The 19,747-nt window shown below is 38.2% G+C and overlaps 1 protein-coding gene across 8 annotated transcripts in view; it reads right to left on the bottom strand.

Annotated features, from left to right (window-relative positions):
- Window positions 1–15,638, bottom strand: part of BTBD10 (BTB domain containing 10) — a 78,959-nt gene extending 63,321 nt beyond the window's left edge. For 2 of the 8 annotated variants that reach the window (XM_081240475.1, XM_081240477.1), the window contains exon 1: window positions 15,459–15,547. The gene's annotated coding sequence lies outside the window, so the exon portion shown is untranslated. Of the gene's footprint in view, window positions 1–14,887; window positions 14,936–15,424 lie in introns of all 8 variants that reach the window. The other 6 variants (XM_081240472.1, XM_081240473.1, XM_081240479.1 and 3 more) reach the window with 6 other exon arrangements.
- Window positions 15,639–19,747: the final 4,109 nt, after the last annotated feature.

The following is a 19,747-nucleotide window of genomic DNA, read 5'->3' as shown; positions in this document are numbered from 1 at the left end:
TACATAATTAGCATTGTAATGGAGTAGATGCTGGTTATAGTGCTAAATTCTTAAAACTCACTAAAAGGCATATATGATTTTTTAAATTTTCCAAAAAAACTTTATGTTTTATTTTCTATGCTTATGTCCCTATTTTTCCTTTTCTACTATGACGAACTAGTATTGCCTTCAAAACTGGAAACATCTTAGTTGAAGCAAATCACCTTGACGTAAAATTTAATATAGGCAAAATCTCCAATAAGCTGATGAAGTGCCTAAATCAAAGGAGATTACATTCAACTCCTAAGAACCAGCACTCTTTAAACAAAGTCAGACTCAAACAATGTTTTATTTTTTCCTCCATGACCCTTTAAACAAAGTCAGACTCAAACAATGTTTTCTTTTTCCCTCTGAGAGGCTTTTTTAATAAGTTATATTATATTTTTCATATAACTTTTAATATGCTGTTGCATTTTGACCCATTCATTATCCCATTACCTTCCATTCCTTTCAGATTTTTGCTTGTTTACCTGCCCTCAATTCAATAGGCTAGAAAAGGCCCTAAGTATGATTCAAGTTCTAGACTGAAGTATTGCCCAAGAGAACTTTGATAATGGAAATGTTCTATGTCTGCACTGTCCAAAAAGTAGCCACTGGCTACATGTAGCTATAAAACAGTTGAAATGTACAACTGATGAAATGAATTTTCCATTTTCCATTTTAATTCACTTAAATTTGAATAGCCATATGTGGCTGTTACTACCATATATGACAGAATAATAAGCAATGACCAATACATATCAGAATGGGTTCTTGAACAATAAGGTCAAACCATCCTCCTTTGGAAAGGTTACCAGACTGGTGGTAGGTATGAGATATGCCTCAGCACTAAATGAACTATACCAAAATATGCAGTGAGATTTTTCAAGCAGGATAGAGGTACAGGAGCTAGATGCTAGTATCTAATTCAGGAAGCCTTGGATAATAAGGTGGATTTTCATATACATTTTCTATGCTAATCCATATATCAAGCCTACAAGACACAAGAGGTATCCTCTATTATATAAAGGTGATCTCTTTTTAAAAACTGAGAAACTGGCTTAAAGGGATTATGTTATTTGCCTATGTCACATAGCTAATAGATAAACTAGGACTCAAATACATAGCTGTACGGTCAAATTCAGTGCTTCTTCCACCATACTATACTGTCTCTCAAGTTTAATACACAACCCATCAAAATGCTATGCCCAGAAAATAAAAAGTGCTAGTGGTCACATATCAAATCACTAAGAGACAGATAGCTAGATGATAGATTCAAGGTTAGATAGAGAGGTTCTAAAATACTGATCAACTATTTCAGCAGAAGATCATTTCCTTCCTCACATATTATCTCTCCCAAATTCCACATTATTAAAAAAAAATCAAAGTAGAACACAAAACCATAAAGAAGAAAAATATATAAATGAACATTTATCTGACTCTCAGAATAAAGAAGGAATTTCTAAGCCTCAAATCAGAGGAAAAAAAAAATGAGAAACAGGAACGTGCAGTCAGACACTTTATGCTCACATTCGCAACAAAGACTAACGGAAACTTCATCAGGGATCAGAATTGGGACTGCAGACCACTTTCAAAAAGCATTAGGTTAGACTACATAAAAATTCAAACTATAAAAGATAAATGAAAAGCTGTAAAAATGTATATACAGATAATATTTTAATCTTAAATATAAGGAATATTTATAAGCCCATATTAAAAAAAAATCTGAACACTGTGATGGAAAAACACACAGAATTCATTAAGTTAGCAATTTACAAAAGGAATACTGGCTGCCAAAAAGGGGAAAAGAGGAAATATTCAACCTCACTAGTAATATAAGAAACCCAAGTTAAATCTGAGATGTTTAACTGATCAAATTGTCAAAGATTTCTTGGTTTGTTTTCATGATAACCAGTGATGGCTAAAGAATAGGGGAAAAGGCTACTCAGGCTTGTGGGAATATAAACTATAAAACCTGGAGGGTGTCACACATTTTAACACAAGAATCCCACTTTAAAATTTTTATCCTGAGAAATATGTTAATCAAAGAATTTATAGTGAAAGGGGAAGGAGAGGGAAAGGGGGAATGGGAGGAGGAAGGGAATGTTCATTCTTAAATCTAGTTATGTATTTGTTATATTATTTTAATTTCTCAAAATAAAAAATTTAAGTCATTACATACAGAATGATCCCAATTGTGTGTGTGTGTGCACATGTATGTGTATACATGTGTTTATGATTGGAAGCAATTATCATTGGGTCATGGGATTAAGATACCATTTTCTTCTTTGCTTTTTGGTAACTGTCCCAAATTGCATGCAATGCATTGCATGTTCATATTCAGAAAGAAATTACTCCAAATAATCTACTTTTATAAGTAATTTTCAAAGTACTCATAAAACAATTTCAAAACCAACAAGTATTCAAGGCTACTGTTAAAAAGTATCATTTACGGGCTTCCCTGGTGGCGCAGTGGTTGAGAGTCCGCCTGCCGATGCAGGGGACACGGGTTCATGCCCCAGTCCGGGAAGATCCCACATGCCGCGGAGCGGCTAGGCCCGTGAGCCATGGCCGCTGAGCCTGCGCGTCTGGAGCCTGTGCTCCGCAACGGGAGAGGCCACAACAGTGAGAGGCCCGCGTACCGAAAAAAAAAAAGTATCATCACTAGGGAAGCAAAGATGATCAAAGACGTCATACCACTCTTATTCTAAAATATGACACTTTCTCCCTTTCTTAATGTTTTCAATTCAACTAACTTGAGTAGCTGCACATACATATATATAAACAATGCACATACATGTATATAAATAGTACTATGCATATATTACACATACACAAAAAATGAAAACGAAAAAGAGATTGAGTAAAAAAAATAAGTATAAATGGAAGTTCTGCTGTTTTCTTCATATGGTACAATAAATAAGTTTTATCAAACTCAGTAATAAGGCCTAATCTGCAGTTTAGTTATCTCTTCCAAACACTAGAGTATTAATGATTTTAAAATACTTTCAGTATTACAGTTTTATAACTTCACTAGTCTCTAATAACTAAATATTCTCTCTTTGAAAAGAGAAACTCAGGCAATTTGGAATATTCAACAAGAAGAAAATAATAGTGTCCCACAGTTACCCATCTTACAGGAACTTCTTTAGGAAAATTCTAAATTAACAAATTAGGAGCCAAAAGGACAGAGCAGACTGCATCACTTGCTCTCAAGATGTGAGAAAAATAAAATTCAATCCTGCATTGTATAAAGCAAACTGCCCTGAATGAAATAATTACCTTTAAAATAATTCAGCACTATTTGCATGACCATCTAAGAATGAGAAAAGTATAAAAACATTTTATTGCGCAATTATGCCCCTGAGATACTTCCGCAGGTATCTGAGCTTTTAAGTTTACTTTTAACGTAGTCCACAAATAGAAAACTCAGGAAAATTTTCTGTTCATCTGCTACCAGCAATGATAGTCAAAGATCTTAAAGAAAAATGATCCAAATTAATAAAAATAAAAATTTTTTTAGAGATGCTAACAGTATCCCAATAGATGATTTTTAAAATGTCATGCCATTTCTCTCTACAATATATTCTCTTTTCGCTTTTCTCTACTGTTCCACCTGGCACTCAAATTACAGGGAATAGAGGAGATGGCCAAGATGGTATAGTAGGAAGACCCTGAACTCATCTCCGTCCACGGACACACCAAAATTACAACTACTTACAGAGCCACTATCTATAAGAACAACCTGAAGATTAGCAGAAAAGATTTTCCAAAACTAAAGACATAAAGGAACCACATGAGAGCGGGAGGAGGGGCGGAGACACAGTATTGTCAGGACCCACATCACTCAGTCAGCAACCCACAAATGGGAGGAATATCACAACTAGTCCTCCCCAAGGAGCAATGGGTCCAAGCCCCACAGCAGGTTCCCCAGTCCAAGGGGTTGTGCACCAGGAAACAAGCCCCCAGAATTTCTAGCTTTGAAAACAGGAGAGCTTATATTTGGGAGCATGGGAGGTGGGGAAGGGGTGTTAGGAAACTGAGACTCTGCTCTTAAAGGGAGCACACATAATCTCAACATGCTCCAAGTCCCAGACCAGAGGCAATAGTTTGAAAGGAGCTTGGGCGAGACCCACTTGCTGATCTTGGAGAGCCTCCCAGAGAGGTAGGAGGCAAATGGGACACCGCTTGGGGGAGGAAATGATGGCAACAGCCATTTTGTGGAGCTTGTTCTACCATGATAACACCAGTACAGACAAGCTCCATTTTGGAATTCTCCCTCTAGCCGATTAGTGCCAGGGACCCAACACAACCCTCCAATGAGCCAGCACCAGCCCTGTGCCCACCAGGCCCTGTAGAGAGCCACACAAGAAGCCTACCCTGCCCTCCAGGAGGCTTGCAGCCACCACATAAGGCACAGCTAACTGGACAGTGGACAGCCCTGCCTACCAGCACACAGTACTCAGCCCCAGCACAACATAAAGGTTCATGCAGCCTACATAAGAGGGACCTCTAGAGCATACAGCTCTGGTGACCAGAGTGGAGTGTGCTGCTGGGCCCCACAGGACATCTCCTACATGAGGCCACTTCAAGATCAGGAAACATAAGCAGCCTACCTAATACACCAAAAGAAATACAGCGATTTGGCCAAATGAGGAGATAGAGGAATATATTCCAAATGAATAAACAAGACGTATAGCCTCAGAAAAAGAACTAAATGAAGTGAAGACAATCTACCTGATAAAGAGTTCAAGGTAGGTAGTGATCATAAAGATACTCAACAAACTCAGGAGAAGAATGAATGAACATGGTGAGAAGCTGGAAATAGCTGGAAAATACAAAGAAGAACCAAACAGATAGCTGGAAAATACAAAGAAGGACCAAACAGATACAATAAAGTGAAATAAAAAATACACTACAAGAAATCAACAGTACATTAGATCATACAGCAGAACAGATCAGCAATCTGGAAGACAGTACTAGAAATCACCCATGCTGAAGAGAAAAAAACAAAAGAGAATTTTTAAAAATAAGGATAGTTTAAGAGACCTCTGGGCCAACATAAAGCGTACTAACATTATAGGGGTCCCAGAAGGAGAAGAGGGAGAGAAAGGGGGCAGAGAACTTACTTGAAGACATAACAGCTGAAAATTTCCCTAACCTAGGAAAGGAAAAGACATTCAGGCTCAGGAAGCACAGAAAGTCCCAAACAAGATGAACCCAAAGATGTCCACACTAAAACAAATTATAATTAAAATGGCAAAAGTTAAAGATAGAGAATCTTAAAGGCAGTGAAAGAAAAGCCAACGTTACATACAAGGAACTCTGAAAAGACTATCGGCTTTTCAGAAGAAGCTGCAGGCCAGAAGGGAGTGGCCTGATATATTCAAAGTGATGAAAGAAAAAAACCTAGAACCAAGAATACTCTATTCAGCAAGGTTATCATTCAGATTTGAAGCAGAAACAGACTTTTACAGACCAGCAAAACCTAAATGAGGTCAGCATCACTAAACCGGCTTTACAAGAAATGTTGAAAGAACTTCTCTAAACAGAAAAGGCCACCACTAGAAACATGAAAATTATGAAAGGAAAAATATCACTTGTAGAGGCAAATGTACAGTAAAGGTAACAGATCAACCATTATAAAGCTAATAGGAAGGCTAAAGACAAAAGTAATAATATATATCCATAATAAGACACAACAAAAAGATTTTAAATATGATGTGAAAAATATTAAATGTGCAGGGGGTAAAAACTTAGGGTGGTTAGAGTCTGTTCAAAATTAAGAGATCTATCAACTAAAAACAATCACATACGTGTGTGTGTGTGCGCGCGCATGCACGCAGTGCATATAGCTATTTGTTAACCTCATGGTAACCACAAACCAAAAACCTATAGTAGATACATACACACACACAAAAATAAAATTCAAACATAACACTAAAGACAGTCATCAGATCACAAGGGAAGAAAGCAAAAGAAGAGAAGAACTAAAAAGAATTACAAAAGCAACCAGCAAAGAATTAAAATGGAAAAAGTATATACCTATCAGTAATTAACATAAATGGACTAAATGTTCCAATCAAAAGACAGTGGCTGAACAGATTTTTTTTTTTAAAAAGAAAAAACCATATATATGCTTCCTCCAAGAGACTCACTTCAGATTTAAAGTTATATACAGACTGATATTGAGGGGATGGAAAAAGGTATTCCATGCAAGTGGCAAGGAAAAGAAAGCTGGAGTATCAATACTTATATCAGACAAAATAGACTTTAAAACAAAGACTGTAACAAGAGTAAAAGAAGGACATTATATAATGATAAACAGATCAAGCCAACAAGAGGATATAACAATTGTAAATGTATATGCACCCAACATAGGAGCATCTAAATACATAAAAGAAATATTAACAAACATAAACGGAGAAACTGACACTAATACAATAACAGTAGCAAACTGTCACACCTCACTTACATCAATGGACAGATCATCCAGACAGAAAATCAGTAAGGGAACATTGGCCTTAAATAACACATTAGACCAGATGGATTTAATAGATATGTATAGAACATATCATCCAAAACCAGCAGAATACACACTTTTTTTAGCGCAAATGGACATATCAGAAGCTAGGCCACAGAACAAGCCTCAATAAATTTAAGAATACTGAAATTATATTAAGTATCTTTTCTGGAAACAGTATGAGACTAGAAACAAACTATAAGAAAAAGACTACAAAAGACACAAACATGTGGAGGCTAAAAAAACATGCTACTAAACAACCAATGGTTTACTGAGGAAATCAAAAAATACCTGGAAACAAATGCAAATGGAAATACAACAATCCACATCTCTGGGACACATCAAAAGCAGTTCTATGAAAGAAGCTTGTAGTGAAACAAGCTTACCTCAGGAAACAAGAAAACTCTCAAATAAACAACCTTACACCTAAAGGAACTAGAAAAAGCAGAACAAACCCGAAATTAGTAGAAGGAAAGAAATCATAAATATCAGAGCAGAAGTAAATGAAATAGAGACTAAAAAAATTAAAAATTTTAAAAAAGTAAACACGAATGAAATTATGATTTCTTTGAAAAGATAAACAAAGCTGATAAACTTTTAACCAGACTCATCAAGAAAGAGAGGGCCCAAATAAATAAAATCAGAAATGAAAGAAATAAAATCAGAAACGACACCACAGAAACACTAAGGATCATAAAAGATTACTAAGAACAAATATATGCCAATAAAATGGACAATCTAGAAGAAATGGATAAATTCCTAGAAACATAAAAATCTCCCAAAAATGAATCAGGAAGAAATAAAAAAAAATGAACAGACCAATTACCAGTAATGAAACTGAATCAATTAAAAAAAACAAAAACTCCCAACAAACAAAAGTCCAGGACCAGACAGCTTTACAGGTGGAGTCTACAAAACATTTAAAGAAGAGTTAACACTCATCCTTCCTAAACTATTACAAAAAAATTGAAGAGGGAGGAATGCTTCTTAACTCATTGTACAAGGCCAGTATCACCCTGATACCAAAACCATGCAAAGATACCACAAAGTAAATTACATGCCATTATCGCTGATGAACACAGATGCAAAAATCAACAAAACATGAGCAAACTGAATTCAACAATACATAAAAAGGATCATATACCATGATCAAGTGGGATTTATCCCAGGGATGCAAGGATTTTTCAATAAACGCAAATCAAAGTGATACACCACAGTAACAAGCTGAAGAATAAAAATCATATTATCATCTCAATAGATGCAGAAAAAGCCTGTGACAAATTTCAAATCCATTTATGATAACAATTCTCAACAAAGTGGGTATAGAGGGAACATACCTCAACATATTAAAGGTCATATATTACAAAACCACAGTCAACACCATACTCAACAGTGAAAAGCTGAAAGCACTTCATCTAAAATCAGGAACAAGACAAGGATGCCCACTCTCGCACTTTTATTCAACATAGTGTTCGCAATCCTAGCCATAGCAACCACACAAGAAAAAGAATTAAAAGGAATCCAAATTAGAAAGGAAGAAATAAAACTGTCCCAGTTTACAGGTGACATGTTACTAAGTATAGAAAATCCTAAACACATTACTAAAAACCGCTAATCTAATAAATTCAGTAAAGTTGCAAGATACAAAATCAGTATACAGAAATCTGGTGCATTTCTATACACTAACAATAAACTATCAGAAAAAGATATTAAGAAAACAATCTCATTAACAACTGCATCAAACAGAATAAAATAACTAAGAATACATCTAAGGAGATAAGAGACCTGGACCCAGAAAACTATAAGACATTGATGAAGAAAACTGAAGACAACACAAACGAACGGAAAGATTTACCATGCTCATAGAAGAATTAATATTGTTAAAATGACCATATTACCCAAGGCAGTCTAAATCAAAATACCAATGGCATTTTTCACAGAACTAGAATTAATAATTCTAAAATTTGCATGGAAACGAAAGATCCCAAAGAGCCAACAATCTTCAGAAAGAAGAACAAAGCTGGAATATCATGCACCCTGATTTCAAACTACACTGCAAATCAAAACAGACACACAGATCAATAAACAGAATATAGAACCCAGAAATGGACTCACACTTATATGGTCAATTAATCTACAACAAATGAGGCAAGAATATACAATGAGTAAAAGCCTCTTCAATAAATGGTGTTGGGAGAACAGGACAGCTACATACAGACAATCAAAGTGTACTAATTGGGCTTCCCTGGTGGTGCAGTGGTTGAGAGTCCGCCTGCTGATGCAGGAGACATGGGTTCATGCCCCGGTCCGGGAAGATCCCACATGCCACGGAGCGGCTGGGCCCATGAGCCATGGCTGCTGAGCCTGCGCGTCCGGAGCCTGTGCTCCACAACGGGAGAGACCACAACAGTGAGAGGCCCGCATACCGCAAAAAAAAAAAAAAAAGTGTACTAATTTCTCATAGCATATACAAAAACAAACTCAAAATGGAATAAAGACTTAAATGTAAGACCTGAAACTATAAAACTCCTAGAAGAAACATAGGCAGTAACCTCTCTGACATAAGTCTTAGCAATATTCTTTTGGATCTGCTCCTCAGGCAAGAGAAACTAAAGAAAAATAAACAAATATGACTACATCAAACTAAAAAGCTTTTGTAAAGCAAAGGAAACTATCAACAAACTGAAAAGGTGCCTACTGAATGGGAGAAGATATCTGCAAACAACATATCCAACAATGGGTTAATATTCAAAATATACAAAGAATTCATACAACTCAACATCAAAAAAACAAACCACCCAATTAAAAAATAGGCAGAGGACCTAGACATCTTCCCAAAGAAGACATACAGCTGGCCAACAGACACATGAAAAGATCACTAATCATATTAAAACCACAATGAGATACCACCTCACACCTGTCAGAATGGCTATCATCAACAAAACAATAAATAACAAGTATTGGCAAGGATGGAGAAAAGGGAACCCTCGTGCGTTGTTGGTGGAAATGTAAACTGGTACAGCCAGAAGGGAAAACAGTATAGAGGTTTCTCAAAAAATTGAAAATAGAACTGCCATATGATCCAGCAATTTAACTTCTGGGTATTTACCTGAAGAAGACAAAAATACCAATTTGAAAAAATATGTGCACCCTATGTTCATTGAAGCATTATTTACAATAGCCAAGGTATGGAAGCAACCTAAGTGCCCATCAATAGACGAATGGATAAAGAAGATGTGGTATATAAATACAGCGGAATATTTTTCAGCCATTAAAAAAAAAAAGAAAGAAACCTTGCCATTTGCAACAACATGGATGGATCTAGAGGATATTACACCATATGAAATAAGTCAAATATCATATGATCTCACTTACATGTGGAATCTAAAAAACAAAATGAAAACAGACTCACAGATACAGAGAAGAAACAGGTGGTATCCAGAGGGGAGACAGGTGGGGGGTTGAAATAGGTGAAGGGGATTAAGAGGTACAATCCTCCAGTTATGAAACAAGCCACAGGGACGTAATAAACAGCATAGGGATATGATCAGTACTATTATACAGTAAGTTTTATCGGGACAGATAGTTAATGGACTTATCATTGTCATTTCACAATATATGCTAATGTCAAATCACTATGTAGTATACCTGAAATTAACATAATATTGTACAACTATATTTCAATTTTTAAAAGATTACTTAGAATACCAGATATGTCAATGGATAGTCAATGCCAACATGAAAAGCAAGAAAGAGATTCCTACTGTTCATTGTGGACTAGAAGAAAGAAAAAGAAAAAGCTTCTGCAATTTCCAGTGGAAGAGTCATATTGTCAAGGCTGCAAATAGCCATTTGAATTTGTTCCCTACAAATGAGACAGGTAGATGTAAATGTAAATTCCCCTGATGTGTCTTAAGATCACCAGACAGTATGCTATTTTCTGAGCATAAACACAGTACAAAGTGCTAACAAGTTATATTCACTTTACTATTTACATAGCACTTGTGTATATTTTATTTCATTTCATTCTTAAACTCCTGACAATTGTGTTCTATCTCCATTTCTCATGTGAGCCAACAACAGCTCAGAGTAGTTAAGTAACTTATGTCATGGAGCTAACAGTCAGCTTTAAACACAGATCTAAGTGATCCCAAATAAGGTATTCCAAGTATGATTACAATGAAAAGAAAAGTATGATTACAATGTTAAATGACCTTAGAAAAGTGTTATTCATAGTTTCTAATCAAGTACTTCAATTAGTACTTCACTATGACAGACTCTCACCCTCAACCAAATAGCAAATGTTAATTTCAGTTCATGACCAAAAGTACTAATAGACCATTCATTTCAACTACAAAGATAAAAATAAGTACCATGTAATCTGATATCTTACATTTTTTAAAGAAAAATATAATTAAACTATTAATTAGGATTTAAAAAGATGCTTTTATTAGCACAGATACCTTTTAGCATCTTACAAATCTTCAGAAATCTTCTGTGACATAAGGTCACATATTCCACATAAAATCTTTCCTCTTTAATGTCAAGTTTCTACTATTTCAAGTATTTTAGCTCATTGTATTCTCATTGCCTACACTGAACATTTACCAACCTCTTAATCCTCTCCCAAAGAGCATCTCTTTGAATTCTGATTGCTTACCTTCCATCTCTAAGCTCTAGATTGCTACCTGCTTAACAAGGCAGTTCTCGGTTTCAAGATGCCAAAGTAAACCAGAGCAAGCCATAGTAGGGAAATGCAAGATTAGCTTAAACCTAATAAACATTCTATCCAAGAGACAAGATTTCAAAATAGTTCCTCTTCCATTAATGAGCATCCTTCTCCCTTACTGTGGGTTTATAACCAACAAAGAAACAAACAAAGGAGCCAGACAAAGATAAAAATATAGCTGAAATCAGTGACCAAAAAAGCTACCTATTAACTTCAATTGTAAATTAAACTTAGAACTGTATACATTTCATTTCCTTCTCCCTCATAGGGTCCAGGCTGCTCAGATAAATCCACCCTACAGGGAAGTAGAGAACGTTATGTCCTAAGAATTGAGAGCTCTAAAAACAGAACCAGATGTCACTGAGCAAAAGCATACTCAACTCCTTCTCCAGTCCTCACCTAATCCTTCCTTGAGAGGGCATCTCACCCAAGGAGTTGAAAGAAGAGGGAAAGCCACTTCCAAGAGAACTTCCTTACTTTACAAGTCATGTAGAAACATGGGGAGAGGAAAATGATGGTTCTTCCTTCAACAAACATAATTTCCAAAAATACATAATAGATTCTTCAGGATGTTTTTAAAACTCTCAAAGAGGAACACCTCACAGAATACACATCTTCTCCTGTTTCACTTCCCACACCAGAGAGAGGCAGGGATTGGGTGAAGAGGTATTAGACTAACTTGACCTAAGAAGACTAGGCTAAAAGAAAGAAAACTAAGTCTGCAAACTCTCAAAGTAGTCCTGGTTAAAAAACAATATTCTATTTCCATTACTCTAGGAGGTGGGTCAACAGATGAATGGATAAAGATGTGGTGCATATATACAATGGAATATTACTCAGCCATAAAAAGGAATGAAACTGAGTTATTTGTAGTGAGGTGGACAGACCTAGAGTCTGCCATACAGAGTGAAGTCAGAAAGAGAAAAACAAATACCGTATGCAACGCATATATATGGAATCTAAAAAAAAAAAAAAAAAACCAAGGTACTGATGAACCTAGTTGCAGGGCAGGAATAAAGAGGTAGACATAGAGGATCACAGAGGATGGACTTGAGGACATGGGGTGGGAGGGGGAAGCTGAGGCAAAGTGAGAGTAGCAACGACATATATACACTACCGAATGTAAAATAGTTGGCTGGTGGGAAGCAGCAGCATAGCACAGGGAGATCGGCTCGGTGCTTTGCCATGACCTAGGGGTGGGATAGGGAGGATGGGAGGAAGCCTCAAGAGGGAGGAGATACGGGGACATGTGTATGCATGTGGCTGATTCGCTTTGTTGTACAACAGAAACTAACACAGTATTGTGAAGCAATTATACTCCAATATATTTTTAAAAAAACAATATTCTATGTAGCCTTTGCATAAGTTATGATAAATTTAGTTGTAAAAAGCAGAGCTCTTTGTAAAATTGCACGGTAGACTAAGTGGTACTTGAACATTTCTATCTTCCTTTTTCAAACTCTCTCCCTCACCTAGCCTCCTTTCTCACCCTTACTCCCATCGAAGACCTTCACCTTGCCCTCTATAAACCTAAGATTCACTTCTTTCCTAGGGCTGACCTCTAAACTCCCATTCCCCGCAGCCCAACTAAGTATGAATCAGATTATGTGATTAAAGTACTTCCCACTAATGGATAAATGTGGTTTAATCCACGGGGTTCAATTCCACAAATACCATTAAGCTCTCCTATGTATAAGGCACTGTGTTTAATCAATCAAAGTACCTATTCTTCTTACAAGAAAAACTAGCTAACTCAAATCAATCTTGTAATGGACAATGTAAAAGAGAAGCACATGAGTGCTTGCTTCACCTCACACTTTCCCCTTCCTATTTCTTCCCCTCTCGATGCCCCTCCCCCCTACCCCATCGGCCACGGAATAAAATCCAAGGAATCAATATTGCTTCCAATAAAAGTCAATGACTGGGAAGACAAAGTGGGATGGTACAGCAAACAATAAACATTCAAAACCATAGATGAATCAATAGAGGGTCTCCTAGATTTATTTTACATATTAATCGCAAATACAATAAAGGGCTTCTCAATAAATCAATTCCCTTACAAGATACCTTTGCTTTGCTCAGAACCCTCAGTTATTAAACCATACATACTGAGAGGGTTTTTCTTCAGTTATTTCCACAGTTAAAATATTACTAAGTATCAGTTCAATCTGCCCTACCATATGTAAAGGCTATTAGACTTGCCTATTAAACTCACCTGTTTTCAATTAGAGTTGACATTTCCCCCAAGTACTCCCAGGTTTGAAATTCCAAACTAATTGGCATACTTACTTTAAATCTTTTTTTTTTCCAGTTGAAAAATTTATTAATTCTTACTCATAACACAGGTCTAAACCTGGAGAGCAGGATACAATTACTGACAGGTTTGGGTTTAGCTTGGGCCACATGAAGTTATTTTTAACTGTTTCAAGTAGTTGTCAATAATTTTAAAGTCAGGAGAACTGCAAGCAAACATTTAGATTTCCTGTGTTCTCTTGAGAAGGCTGAAGACTGGGCCCATATTCATTATGGCACTGATCAGGTGAACGTGAGAATTGGATATCCCTCTTAGATGAGGCATAAACTCTTTAGTGTATTTCACTCATTTTTATTTTCATATGCCTAGTATCTGGAGGCATGTGAGTTTGCTATTCATTTGAAAGTTGCAGAATATCTTCCAGATCACTTCAACACTTCGCTAAGTCACCTAATGTAAAAAGCCACAAAGCAGGACATACTGGTTTGTAACTTCATAGTTAATAATAAAAAATTTTCACAAGGCTTAGAAGAAAGGTTGAGAAAGAAAAAAATTCAGACTGGTGGAAGGGTGACATACAGAATGTAAAAAGCCCATCTGAAAGTTTTTTGGGGAGAAAAAAAAAGGTGAAATCTCAAAAACATTGTCAAGACACTGAAAGCTTTCCTGACTCCATGGTTCCTTGCCATACTCCATGCTTCAGAACCTCCCTTCCCACTTTTTTATGTGTAACAATAGCAGTTAGGTCATAAACTGTGAGAAATGTTAGGAAATTTATAAAACACATTTACACCTTCAAAAATAATTCTCCTCACACTTTTTTAACAGTCTTTATCCACCATCAAATCCTCTCCCAAGTATTTTCTACTGCTTTCCGCTTTGTATTCTAATGACAACTGGAGTCCTCATTTTCAAGGCTTGGGCTTCAGTCCTGGACGGGCTCTCCAGTACAGAAACTTTTTTGGCCGGTATAGTTGCACTCCTTATTATATCTCTTATACTAATTTCTACAATCTATTTCATTCAAAATTCATCTAACTCCCTCTCTAAAGTCTTGATCAAATTGTGGGGGGGGGGTGTACCCAGTTGGCCAAAGAAAATCAATACACTGTGATTTTTCTCTGATATTGTTAATTTAAATAAAAAGCATGAAGACTCTTAAAGATTAAAAAACATTTAAGTAAATTTTATATGCTAAGTGCATAAAACGACAAGCGAGTGATGCTCTATCTTTAGCATGTCTGGACTAGTGACTTCTCATCATGAACTCAAAATACTGAGGAGAAAGATTAGTAGGAAATCTGTGAAGTCCAGTGATGGTCACATTGCGCCCACACTAACAAATTACTTAGTGATGTCTCACCTCCCTGCACCCCATTCCCGAGGATAAAGGGTGTGAGGAGACTTGAATCTGAAAAAGAAAAAAATAAGCAGCTTTTCTGTGCAAGTTTGGGGAAAACAAAGTACCGCACGTGATACCATTACAGCATAAAACCACGCAACACCTTATTAGGGTCTCACTACTCTTCACCCAAAGCGAGACTCGGGCCACCTTAGCTCCTATTGTGATGCACCCTCCTCAGGACCTCGCGGCGTTAACCCAGGATGACAGAAAAGGGGCGGCGCACAACTGTTCCTCTGCCCTGGTAATGAGGGTTGAGGGTATCGCCTTCATCTCTGGGGAAAGGCCTCAGAACTCCCAACCCAAAAACAGCACCCCCGAAACCCAACTCCCTTCCTTGCCTCTCCGAACTGGGCGCCAGCGGCCAGAGCCCAGAACCTCACCCACGGTCCCCAAGCAGGGTCCGGGACGTCCAGACCACCACCAGAGCAGTCCAGCTTTCAAGCCCAAACTCGCCCTCCGCCCCCACAAAAGCCCAGCCTCCAGCGCCGCCCCCACCGAGTTCTCCAGCTGAGTCCAGTCACCCTCGAACCTGTAGTCCTCCTTGAGTGTCCAGGCACAGGCGGGGGCCAGCGACACCTCCGCTTCCCCCACAACTGGATCCCTCCTGAGGTGTCTGAGGCGGCGGACGCTGCGGCAGCTGCGGCTACAAGAGCCGCCCCGGCAGATTACAGGCCGGCTCCTAGGCTGCTTCTCGCGAGATCCCGGGGTTCGAAAAGGCGAGATTAGCTGAGTTATCGCGAGAATGGCGGCTCGCCGCGCAGGAGTTGGGCGGGGCGCGGAGAGGGCGGGCGGTTGGGGGAGTGGCTGCATGGGGTGGGCGTTGAGCCTGGGGGCAGGCGACGCAGAATGTAAGGCGCGGGTCCTGACAGACGTCAAATCGGGATCAACCGCGAGTCTCGAATCTGAGCGGCTGCGAGCAGAGTTACCCCACAAATCTTTGAATCCCACGTTTTTCCTTGACTTCCTGTCACCGTTAGAAAAAAGCGGACAGCGTCTCCAGCCCAGAGTTGGAGAATACCTCAAGGACGCTGAGTTTACTCAAGGAAAGCGTTTCCCTCAACTAAGCGAACTCCAAACTCGCCTTTGGCGGCTCAGCTGGCGGGTATTAACCCGCCTGGGTTGAGGAAAGGTGGTCCTCGTGAGGGCCACCTATTTCCTAGCGTCCGCAGCTGTTTGTTTTTAAACGCTGGGTTGGCGGGAACCGGTGTGCCATCTGGAGCTCTTGCAGTTGGGCCCCTGTGGAACGTCGACAGTAACCTGGATGGGATATTATTGCTCCTTGTGGCAGAAGGTCGCCAGTCATAGTGTTTCAGTCACTCAACTTTACTGAGCCTACTGTGTGTCACATGCTGGACTACACAAACAGAAAAATGAAAGACACAGTCCCCAACCTCGAAGCTCACACCCTGGGGGCGAGACCCACCCGAAAACAGATAATCCTGTTACACTGTGGTGAAGGCCGGAGCTGTGAGCTGAGAGGGAGGAACCGGCTCGGCCTGCCATGTTGAGGAAGCTTCCACCAGGGAGTGACATTTGAGCTGAATCTTGAAGGATGAGTAAGAGTTACCCAGTTTTGAGAAGAGTGGGAGGAGCGCTGCAAGCAGAGGAAGCGAAAAGGAAGAGGACCTGGTTTGAGTAATTTGCTATGAAAACAGATTTTGCCAGAAAGAACTTTGCTGAAAAGCTTTTAATCACTGTTGAGTTGGGAAGAGAAAACTCCCTGGCTTCTACATGTGCTAACCAAAATGTTTTTCAAACCAGTGTTTATGCTAAGGAGATGAGCAGTTGAGCACAATAGAGGATAGTGAACATCCTTGTCCTCATCTAAGGACACCACATGTGAGAGACCTAAGGGAAACAGATTTTTGTCATAATACCTAAGTTATTATCATTGCCACATTCTGCTAAAGTGGAAATCTTTGAAGGTTTCTAAGACAGAAGAAGAATCTAATAGTTTTGTAATACAGGTGTATCTCATGGAGAAACTTCAAGAAAACCCTCAGGCAACAAAATAACAAAAACTCCATTGGCCTTATGTATTATCATAGCTTTCTTCTATAAGATAAGATCAAGAGAAGTAATTCTATAGTCCAAGTTTTAGTGAAGTCTGTCAAAGAGGAATTATTTCCCTATATCAAAATAGAAGCTATCATTTCCTAAAGAGAGACCCTGATATTCTACTATAGGATTTCTGCCAATCTCCCTTTAGACATTATTTTCATATTATTATGTGTATGTATACTATAGTGACATTTGGCTCACCGTACCAATAGAAAAAAAATAGGTCATAAACAAATACTGAATCATGTTGTACACCTGAAAATAATATAATGTATGTCAATTATACCTCAATTTTTTTAAAAATTAAAAATTTTAGAAAAAGTAGTTCAAACTCTGTTGTGAGCTAGTCAGGTGCTCTGCTTAGCATAATTCACACATTCTATTCCAAGTTCTAGGAATTTTCCAGGAAACATTGGAAGAATTAGTGCAAGATTTCAGATGAAGTATGGAAACTTTATTCCATGCTGGAATCTGGTCAAATCATTTAAACTTGCTTTGAGGGGCCTATAGTTCATTTTATTCTGTTATTCTTTTTTTTTGGGGGGGCTTTATTGGGTCTTCATTGCTGCACAAGCTTTCTCTAGTTGCGGCTAGTGGGGGCTGCTCTTGGTTGCGGTGCGCGGGCTTCTCATTGTGGTGGTTTCTCTTGTTGCAGAGCATGGGCTCTAGGCACGTGGGCTTCAGTAGTTGTGGCACATGGGCTCACTAGTTGTGGCTCACGGGCTCTAGAGCACAGGCTCAGTAGTTGTGGCGCATGGGCTTAGTTGCTCCGTGGCAGGTGGGATCTTCCCGGACCAGGGCTCAAACCTGTGTCCCCTGCGTTGGCAGCAGGTTCTTAACCACTGCACCGCCAGGGAAGCCCTATTCTGTTATTCTTGAAAGAAAGAAAGGAAGAAGGAAGGGAAGAAAGAAAGAAAAGAAAGAAAGAAAGAAAGGAAGGAAGAAAGAGTATCTAATAAAGCTATCACTGTCATTCACTTAAAAAAATTAACCTTTCGGGCTTCCCTGGTGGCGCAGTGGTTGAGAGTCCGCCTGCCGATTCAGGGGACACGGGTTCGTGCCCCGGTCCAGGAAGATCCCACATGCCGCAGAGCGGCTGGGCCCGTGAGCCATGGCCGCTGAGCCTGCGCCTCCGGAGCCTGTGCTCCGCAACGGGAGAGGCCACAACAGTGAGAGGCCTGCATACGGCAAAAAAAAAAAAAAAAAAAAAAAAAAAAGAACAATGAGATGCCCATTATATTGGCAAAATTTTGAAAGTCTTGCAATACTTGACATTGGCAAGAATGTAGAGTAAGAGGAACTTTCATACGTTGCTGGAGGCATGAGATATAAACTGTTACAACCACTGTGGAAAATAGGTTAGCATCTCCTAGAAAAGTTGAACATGCAATTCCATTTCTAGGTGCATATCCTAAGGAAACTCTTACAGGTGTAAAAGACATCTAAAAGAATGCTCATTGTCAGTAATAGCTCAAAACTGAAAACAACCCAGATATCCATTAATAATAAATGCATAAATAAACTGAAGTATACTTCACAATGAAATACTACACAATTAAAATAACTACAGCTACATGCATCAATAGAGATGAATCTCGCAAGTGAAAAGAACAGAATGCAAAATACTAAATATGGTAAATAATATGGTAAATTTGGACATTTTGTCCAAAACCAGACAAAAAATTTTTAAGATACACACACAGGGCTTCCCTGGTGGCGCAGTGGTTGAGAGTCCGCCTGCCGATGCAGGGGACATGGGTTCGTGCCCCGGTCCGGGAAGATCCCACATGCTGCGGAGCGGCTGGGCCCGTGAGCCATGGCCTCTGAGCCTGCGCGTCCGGAGCCTGTGCTCCACAACGGGAGAGGCCACAACAGTGAGAGGCCCGCGTACCACAAAAAAAAAAAAAAAAAAAAAAAAAGATACACACACACACACACACACAGAGAATATTATATATATATATATATATAGTGCAATATATATATAATATATATATAATATATAATATATATAATGCAAAAATATTTAATTTATTACATTAATGGACTAAAAGTGAAAAGTTACATATTTTTGGAGAAACAGCATTTTATAAAGTTCTTTTATAATTTCAAAAGAACCCTTAGAAAACTAGTTATAGAAGGGAATGTCATCAATATGTTAAAAACCATTCTCTTGTTGAGAAATTACATACACATTTCCATTAAGGTCCAGAATATGATAAGGAAACCCAGTAGCATCATTCAGTAGCATGGTACTGAGGTGCCAGATGCTACTATAAGAAATGAAAAAAAAAGTGTAATCACAGGGAGAAAAGAGATAAAAGTGTCATTATTTGAGATTATATGATCGTCTACATAGAAAAGCAAATGTAAACAAAATATAAGCTATTAGAATTAATAAGACAGTTCAGCAAGTTTGTTGGTTATAAGAGAAAATTAGAAAAATGAACAATGTTTCTCTATACCAAAAATAACCAATTAAAAAATATAATAAACATTTATATACCTTTCACAATAAACCATATAGAATTTAGCAATTAACAAGGGATACATAAGATTTTTCTAGAGAAAATGTTTCAACTCGATTTAAAAGGTTTAAAGTAGGTCAGAATAAGTGAAAAGGCTTACTATGTTGATGAATAGGACGATATAATAAATATGTCAATTCTTCCTAAAATTAACATAATTTTAATACAATCCCAATCAAAATTGCAGCTGGATTTTTTTAGAAGAGAACCCAACAAACTCAGTGTAAAT

This window comes from Mesoplodon bidens (genome assembly GCF_964165515.1).
Source record: "Mesoplodon bidens genome assembly, chromosome: 7".
Taxonomy (NCBI): Eukaryota; Metazoa; Chordata; class Mammalia; order Artiodactyla; family Ziphiidae; genus Mesoplodon; species Mesoplodon bidens.
This window is presented reverse-complemented; position numbering and strand designations above follow the sequence as displayed.